Source organism: Lissotriton vulgaris, chromosome 9 (assembly GCF_964263255.1).
Source record: "Lissotriton vulgaris chromosome 9, aLisVul1.2, whole genome shotgun sequence".
NCBI lineage: Eukaryota > Metazoa > Chordata > Amphibia > Caudata > Salamandridae > Lissotriton > Lissotriton vulgaris.
In genome coordinates, this window is record NC_141697.1 from 352,332,416 (window position 1) to 352,342,077 (window position 9,662).

Sequence of the window (9,662 nt, forward strand, 5' to 3'; positions counted from 1 at the left end):
AATTTAATTTAAATTTAATTTTAATTTATTTTTACCCTGTACCCCTGTACCCCCAAAACCCAAAACTGACCCTGAACCCCAAAAATACCCCTTTACCCAAAAACTAAAAACTGACCCTGAACCCCAAAAATACCCCTTTACCCAAAAACTAAAAACTGACCCTGAACCCCAAAAATACCCCTTTACCCAAAAACTAAAAACTGACCCTGAACCCCAAAAATACCCCTTTATCCAAAAACTAAAAACTGACCCTAAACCCCAAAAATACCCCTTTACCCAAAAACTAAAAACTGACCCTGAACCCCAAAAATACCCCTTTACCCAAAAACCCCAAACTGACCCTGAACCCTAAAAATACCCCTTTACCCCAAACATATAACATTTAAAATATAATTATATACTTACCAATACTTACGTTGTAATGGTATGCGTTGTAAAGGTACCTGCGTTGTAAAAACATTTGTTGTAAATACATGCGTTGTAAAAGTTTTTGCGTTGTAAAAGTTGCGTTGTAATGGTATGTCGTTGTAAAAGTTGCGTTGTAAGTGATGTTTCCCATATATATATATATATATATATATATATATATATATATATATATATATATATATATATATATATATATATATATATATATATATATATATATATATATATATATATATATATATATATATATATATATGTTGCACAAACAGTTCCGGTAACTTGCCAGTTCTCGCTCTCGGGTGGGTCGAGGTAGGGCTCCCGGTCACCCTGTATATTCAAAACAAGTTTCCATACTCGTCTAAAGAAACGTACTCGACACTCCAAATTTGCTGGTGCATGAAGTTTTAATGGCAGGAAACAATGCGTTTCACCTCTCGGCTTGATCACGTTTCAGCCGTGAAACCCAACAGTGTCCTTTAAATTTTGTTAGTAAACAATGAAATAGGACTATCCCAGAGTGAAAAACAAACAGTCCAAAATAGTGGCGGCCATTATTGACTGATGTTACAAAGTATATTTCACTTGTATAATGCAATACAGGACTGAGAATGCAACATTTCAATTATATATATCAATACAATAACGCTAACGTATCTTAGCATTATAAGTGGACCTTCTAAGTAAATAAGACGAATGTCCTGCTGTTTTGCCACAAACATTATCTGGCCATAGATGTACGCATGATTGTATTAGGGTCTAATGCGACATTATTTATAAAAGTTCAACTTTCCACTGTTGCTAAAGTCCCGCCCAAGTGGGCATATTATTCGATATGAAAGTTTGTTCACAGCGTCCATTCGATTTATCATATGCTATGGTCCCGCCCCAGTGGGCATGTGACCTGATGTTTAATAGCACTAGTCCATAGTTTTAACCCATCCGTTGCAGATCAGTCCACAGAGTAGTTTTCAAGTTAATGGTCCAACCAAATCATGTCAGAAAGCCTATAAAAAGTTAAAAACATATATAAAATCAGACACCTGGAAAGCAACTATAAATGCAAATTAAGTACATATTTCATACAGTATTCATGAAAGGTGTACAGCCAATTCTTCATTGGAATTTAACCCATTGGGGGTCATGCTTTCAAAGTCTATTATATATCTCGACTCAAGTTTTCGTAGGGCCAGTTTCCTGTCACCTCCACGAATTCCCATATCGATCTTATCTATCACGGCCATTCTTAAATTGTTCACATTCTGGAAATGTTGCTCATGGAAATGTCATGCTACAGGGTACTGCTCATTGAGATTTTTAATTGCCCTTAGATGTTCCATAACTCTCTTCTTCGCTGTATGTATTGTACTGCCTACATACCATTTGTCGCATGGGCAGATGAGTACATAGACACAGTACATGGTGTTACATGAGAGTGATTTGCGAATAGCAAATTCCCTGCCAGAAGTGGGGATGGTTAAAGTCACACAATCCTTACTGTTTTTACACGCCTTACAGTTTCTACAGCATCTGAAACCTGGCTTGCCCTTGGTAAGGTTTTTTACTCGTGACAGAATTGTGGCTCATTTCATCCATTAATGATCTGCATTTTCGAAATGTAATCTGGGGGTTTGAGTTTAGATGCATTTTCAGGTGGTTATCTGTTAGAAGGACATGCCAATGTTTTCTAAAGATCTTTTTAATTTCATTGGCTTGGCCCGAAAAGGTTGTAATGAACCTTACTTTTTCGTCCTCCGTTGTTACCCGGTTAGGGTTCAACAGTTCATTTCTAACAGTAGCATCTGCCCTCAAACACGCCTGCCTGATGGTTTTGTTCTTATACCCAAGTTCCCTGAAACGTATGCACATTTTCTCTTTCTCAGCTTCATATGCTTCATTGGTGAAATTGTAACACCAAAACAAGCCAATGAAATTAAAAAGATCTTTAGAAAACATTGGCATGTCCTTCTAACAGATAACCACCTGAAAATGCATCTAAACTCGAACCCCCAGATTACATTTAGAAAATGTAGATCATTAAAGGATGAAATGAGCCACAATTCTGTCACGAGTAAAAACCTTACCAAGGGCAAGCCAGGTTTCAGATGCTGTAGAAACTGTCAGGCTTGTAAAAACAGTAAGGATTGTGTGACTTTAACCATCCCCACTTCTGGCAGGGAATTTGCTATTCGCAAATCACTCTCATATAACACCATGTGCTGTGTCTATGTACTCATCTGCCCATGCGACAAATGGTATGTAGGCAGTACAATACATACAGCGAAGAAGAGAGTTATGGAACATCTAGGGGCAATTAAAAATCTCAATGAACAGTACCCTGTAGCACGACATTTCCATGAGCAACATTTCCAGAATGTGAACAATTTAAGAATGGTCGTGATAAATAAGATCGATATGGGAATTTGTGGAGGTGACAGGGAACTGGCCCTACGAAAACTTGAGTCGAGATATGTAATAGACTTTGAAAGCATGACCCCCATTGGGTTAAATTCCAATGAAGAATTGGCTGTACACCTTTCATGAATACTGTATGAAATATGTACTTAATTTGCATTTATAGTTGCTTTCCAGGTGTCTGATTTTATATATGTTTTTAACTTTTTATAGGCTTTCTGAAATGATTTGGTTGGACCATTAACTTGAAAACTACTCTGTGGACTGATCTGCAACGGATGGGTTAAAACTATGGACTAGTGCTATTAAACATCAGGTCACATGCCCACTGGGGCGGGACCATAGCATATGATAAATCGAATGGACGCTGTGAACAAACTTTCATATCGAATAATATGCCCACTTGGGCGGGACTTTAACAACAGTGAAAAGTTGAACTTTTATAAATAATGTCGCATTAGACGCTAATACAATCATGCGTACATCTATGGCCAGATAATGTTTGTGGCAAAACAGCAGGACATTCGTCTTATTTACTTAGAAGGTCCACTTATAATGCTAAGATACGTTAGCGTTATTGTATTGATATATATAATTGAAACGTTGCATTCTCAGTCCTGTATTGCATTATACAAGTGAAATATACTTTGTAACATCAGTCAATAATGGCCGCCACTATTTTGCACTGTTTGTTTTTCACACTGGGATAGTCCTATTTCATTGTTTACTAACAAAATTTAAAGGACACTGTTGGGTTTCACGGCTGAAACGTGATCAAGCCGAGAGGCGAAACGCGTTGTTTCCTGCCATTAAAACTTCATGCACCAGCAAATTTGGAGTGTTGAGTACGTTTCTTTAGACGAGTATGGAAACTTGTTTTGAATATATATATATATATATATATATATATATATATATACATATATATATATATATATATATATATATATATATATATATATATATATATATATACTAAAGCTCCAGACTGTGTCTTCTTAATCCTGCCAAAAAGACACGCCGCACTCGCGGGGTCAAAAGGCTTCGAACGCCAAACTTTATTCAGACAAACGCGTTTCGGGAAAGACTCCCTTCGTCAGTGTCATAGAGAATGCATTTTGCGGCACCATTTTTAAAGTGCGAGAGTTGTCGGGAATTGACACAAACAAGGGACCAAACCTCGTATTCTCATAAGGGCCCCATCTTCGAACATGTTTGTCTAACACAGTTACATAATGCACTGTTAAAAAATTTTTCAAAGGGCATGTGGCAGCAATGTTACACATAATTCCCAAATACTAAAATCTCGCCGTGGATCGGCAATTGCAACACTAAATCGTGTTGCCTCCTGTCCCAGTTCATAAACGTGTCTTCCTGATTACATAGTACTGCATAGTATATAGGAGTAGTAAAGTTACAATAGTGGCACAAACGTAATAATAAGTGTGTCAAGGAATTGTGTTCGATCATCTTCACATTTGTGTATTAAGTTGGACCATTATCTTCTATTTAAAGGCCATAGTTCATATGATTTCAAACTTATCATGATCTAGCCGTGGATCAGCAATGGCAACCCAATGGTTGCCCACATACAAAACCACTCCAATAATATTTGCTATGTCGTGTACAACTGAATTCTTCCCGCACAGTAAATTAACATATTTCAAGAATCACCACATCATCACAATCAATTTACACGTTCATATAGTAAATTTTTCAAAGAGAAGAAAAAAAAGGGGAAAAAGAGAGAAAACGTACGCAAATTCAGATCAGCGACACATAACAGTAATTTCAGAATGTTACATATTAGCAGGCTTGGACTATAAAATTCTATCTTATCCCAGATGTGTAGACATTTCTTCCCCAATGTTGAAACCTCCAGGGGCCTTAGTTTCTAAGTCAACAATATAGCGTGACTCCAGTCTCCTAAGTTTAAGGAGTCGATTGCCCCCCCTGATGTGTTCCGGCACATGGCCCAAACAGAAATACTGTAGGAGATCTCTAATGCTCTGATGTTTTATAGCAAAATGACGAGCAATGGGGTAAGAGAAGTCTTTGTTTGCAATCGCCCTCATATGCTCCAAAATTGGTAATTTGACTGGATTGATTGTGCTGCCTACATATCTAATTTTGCATGGGCAGCTCAAGCAATACACTGCATATCCAGTATGGCAGGACATGAATTTGGTCCGTTTTTTGCCTCCCTTGACACCTCGAACATCATACGCCAAGACACGTTTGCTAAAAGCACATGCCTTGCAGCGCCCACAAGGAAAAAAATCCTTTGGCATCTTTTAGTGTTCCCTTCTTTTTCACCACTGGATCTAAGTGGCTATGAACCAATTGATCCTTTAAGGATCTAGCTTTTTTAAATGTAATCATGGGGACCCTAGGGATGTCCATACCAATTATATTGTGGGGCCAGAACCCCTGGTTCTTCTCCTATGGTACATCGCCCATACACTAGCAAACAATTACTTGATTTAAGACCTTCCAGCACGCATGCCATGCATTCTCTTGACATGCTTGACCGTTTTCCTCAGCACTGCCCTGACTGCCCATTTTCGTTAAATACTCCTCTTTTCTGCAACAGTCAACAACAAACAACTACTACTCCTTCTCCTCCTGGATTCGCATTTATATGTCACAATTGTCGCTCTCTGCCCAAACATAAACGCAACATCTTTGACTTGCTTATTGATGAAACGCCGGACGCGCTATTCATCACAGAATCCTGGCTTCATGATAGCTCCGGCCCTGACATCGCCGAAGCATTGTCTACTGACTATGCCATTGTCCGAAATGACAGTCCTAGAAGGACGGGGGGTGGTGTGGCGATTATATACAATAAAAAATATCAATGTCACTCGGACCCTATCACCTTGAGCGGATGTGATGCACTGCACTTCAAGCTTACTCTAAGTCCCAATAACACTCTTACAGGGCTCCTAATGTACTGTCCCCCGGGCACTGTAAACTCTTGGTATACCCAATTCTTGGATTATATTGCATCGGTGCTCATTTCTTCCAGCAATTTCTTTATCATTGGTGACCTACATTTACACTTAGACAACCCAAATGATAATTCAGCAGGAAACTGCATTACTGATCTTGTCGCTATGAACTTAATTTTACACAACAAGGGTCCAACCCACAAGGGTGGGCACCTTTTAGATCCTATTTTTTCGAATTACTTACAAAGAACATGTTTTCCTGCCTTGCCAGTCTCTTGGTCTGATCATTATCTTGTTAAATTCACTGTAACAAATAATAAAACACAGACCATATCCAATCCTTCTATGAATATCAAGAAGAGAGTCTGGAAAAATTTGGACATTGCAGCTTTTAATAAAAACTTGTGTGATCTCATGCCTAAATATCCACTCAACCTGGACGACATGAATGCAGCTGCCAACTCGGTGAATTCTTGGCTCTTTGAGGCCATAAACACTTGCCTCCCTTTCACAAATAAGAAAAATAATGTCCATAAATCTCCTGCCCCTTGGTACAATGAAACCCTCCGTTTACATAAATCTCAATGCAAAAGACTAGAGCGTGCCTGGAGGAAAGACTACTCCATCACTGCTGGGCTTACGTACAAAGCAGAATTGAAACTTTACCACAAGGCCTGTGCTCACACCAGAGCCACTTATGTCAATAACCTGATCACAGAAGCCATGAATAAGTCCAATGTCTTATTTAAGGTAGTAAAAGATCTTGCTGGCTCACAGACCTCTGCTATACCTCCTCCTCTTTCCAGCAAGAAATGTGATGAACTTGCCCAGTACTTCACATCCAAAATTGATACAATCTACAAAGACATAGCAGCCCATGAGAAATCTAATGCCAGTCCTTGTCCATCCCCCACTACTTCTTGCCCTCCTTCGGCTTCATTGAAGACTTGGCCTGACCTCGTACCTGCTACCCTCTTGGAAATTTTAAACAATATTAAATCCGGTTCACCCATGGACCCCCTACCTATTTCTATTTTACGTAAACTTGAGTTCTCTCAACTCAGTGTGATCTGTACTTTACTAAATGCTTCTCTTGACTCAGCCACGGTACCCAACAGCTGGAAGCATGCAATGGTGACCCCGCTTCTTAAGAAACCCACTGCGGATCCAAATGTTGCAGCTAACTTTCGTCCCATTTCACTGTTGCCGGCTTTTTCGAAAATCTTGGAAAGGCACATTCATTTACATCTATCACGCTTTGTCACCACTAACAATCTCCTTCACCCCTCCCAGTCAGGCTTTCGTCAAGGCTTCTCCACTGAAACCACTCTATTAGGAGTAACCGAGAATCTTAGCCTACTACTTGACCGAGGTGAAACGGCTGCACTGATATTGCTTGACCTCAGTGCAGCCTTCGATACTGTCTCGCACAGTATCCTTCTCAGTAGCCTTGGCTCTTTTGGCATATGTGATAAAGCCTTACACTGGCTCTCGTCTTTTCTCACTGACCGGACTTTTCAAATCTTTTCCAACACTTCCACTTCCAACACTTATCTTTCTCCACATGGTGTACCCCAGGGTTCTATCCTTAGTCCTCTCCTTTTCAATCTCTATGTTTTTCCTCTGGCTCATGTTGCACATCATTCTGGTCTTAATCTCTTTACTTACGCTGATGATTCACAGATTGTGTTTTCCTTATCCCAAGCCGATCCTTCCTCACCTTCTTCTTTGCAAACAGGTCTTAGTGATATTTCCCGTTGGATGAGCCGCAATTTTCTCAAGCTAAACAGCGACAAGACGGAGGTGCTTGTCTTTGGTAACAAGCCTGATCTATGGAGTTCGAGACACTGGCCATCGACCATGGGCGACTTACCCATTCCTTCGGAACGAGCAAGAAATCTTGGGGTTCTTATCGATAGGGATCTATCGATGAAAGACCAGGCCAATAAAGTCGCAGCCACCTGCTTTACTATTCTAAGATGGCTGAGAAAAATCTTCTGGATTCTGCCTTCCGACACCCAGAGATCAGTCGTGACGGCCCTGGTGACCTCTAGATTGGACTACGGTAACGTGCTCTTTCTGGGGGCTACCAGGGCGGTCATGCGCCGTCTCCAACTAGTTCAGAACGCCACTGCATGGCTTTTCTGTGGATGCCGGAAATATGATCCAATTACTGAACGCATCAAGCAACTCCATTGGCTTAATCTTGACAATCGGGTAAAATTTAAGGCACTATGCTTTATGCATAAGATTAAAATTGAAGCCGCCCCCACTTATCTCCAATCACTCGTCAAACCTTATGTACCCGCACGTTCTCTCCGTTCTTCTTCCCAACATCTGTTCTGTGTGCCTAAGTTCAGGCTTTCCAGAGTGGGTGGTCGTTCCTTTGCTGTATTAGGACCCAAACTCTGGAATTCTCTTCCCCTGGACTTACGGGTGGAGCACTGTCATCTCCGCTTCTGTAAAGCCGTAAAGACCTGGCTTTTTGCCCAATAACTTCTTTCCTGGATTTACTTTGCTATCACTGTCAATCAGCGCCGGGAAACCCTTACGGGTAGCTGTCGCGCTCTATAAGATTAATAATAAATAAATAAAATTGTCTGTTTTTAGGATGTGCCAGTGTTTTTTTAGTATCATTCTTAGTTTGTTAGAGTTGGAGGAGTATGGGGTATTGATGTGAAACCTTCCACCCTCTTGTTCAGTTCTCACTTTCTTCTCAAATAGTGTATTCCTGGGTAAAAGGCTAACTCGATTCCGTGCATCCTTAAGGAGGTTGTGTTTGTAGCCTCTCTCAATGAATCTTGCGGTACATGCATCCGCTGCCTTCTCAAAATCACTGTCAAGTGAACAATTGTGGTGAATTCGTAGGAGTTCCCCATAGGGGATACTGTTAATTAACCTCCTAGGATGGCCGCTCGAGGCATGTAGGACGCTACTGCTCGCAGTTGGTTTCCTATAAAGAGAGGTAACTATTTTCTTTTCCCTGACCTCAACCTTCAGATCCAAATAGTTAATCGTTACCTTACTGACTTCACCACTGAATCTAAGATTGCAGTTGTTGTCATTTAACAATCCAATGTATTCGTTTGCCTCTGATACGGAACCATTCCAGATTAAAAATAGATCGTCAATGTATCGGTACCAGGCAATTGCCTTTTCTGTCCAGACTGCATTCCCGGTGGCCCAGGCTACCTGCCCCTCCCACCAGCCTACGAAAAGATTCGCATAGCTGGGGGCGAAGCAGGAGCCCATTGCCGTACCAGATACTTGTATATAGACATCATCCTGGAATAAAAAAATGTTATTTCGCAAACAAAATTCTATCAGTTCCAATAGCATTTGATTATGCAGTGCCAGATTGAATGTACGCTTCTTTTGAAAGTACTCTACAGCCCTAATGCCCTGTGAGTGTTCTATGGTTCTATGCATGTCTAAAGGCTTGTTATGTCTAAAGTCATAAGACAATATGCAGAGCCCCATTCAATGTGTTCAATCTTTCCAATGAAGTCAGAAGTGTCTCTCACATAGGATTTTAGAGAAAGTACAAATTCAAATAGATAATGATCCAAAAATTTAGACAAATTCTCAGTCAAACCACCAATTGAGGAAATAATTGGTCTTCCAGGGGGATTGTCTCCATTTTTATGCGCTTTGGGTAAGTGATAAAATGTGGGAAGAATATACTCTTGACGCGATCGCTCCATGCGAATTGCACCAATATCTCCAACATACCCTTACATGACAGGGCTATATGTGCAGCCCAAGCTTCTAGAAATAAAGGATCTGGATTTTCATATGCTGGAATGGTGAAAATACGTAAACCCCTGGGTACTCTTTCAACTTCTAAGTATCCCTGGAGAGAGGTAC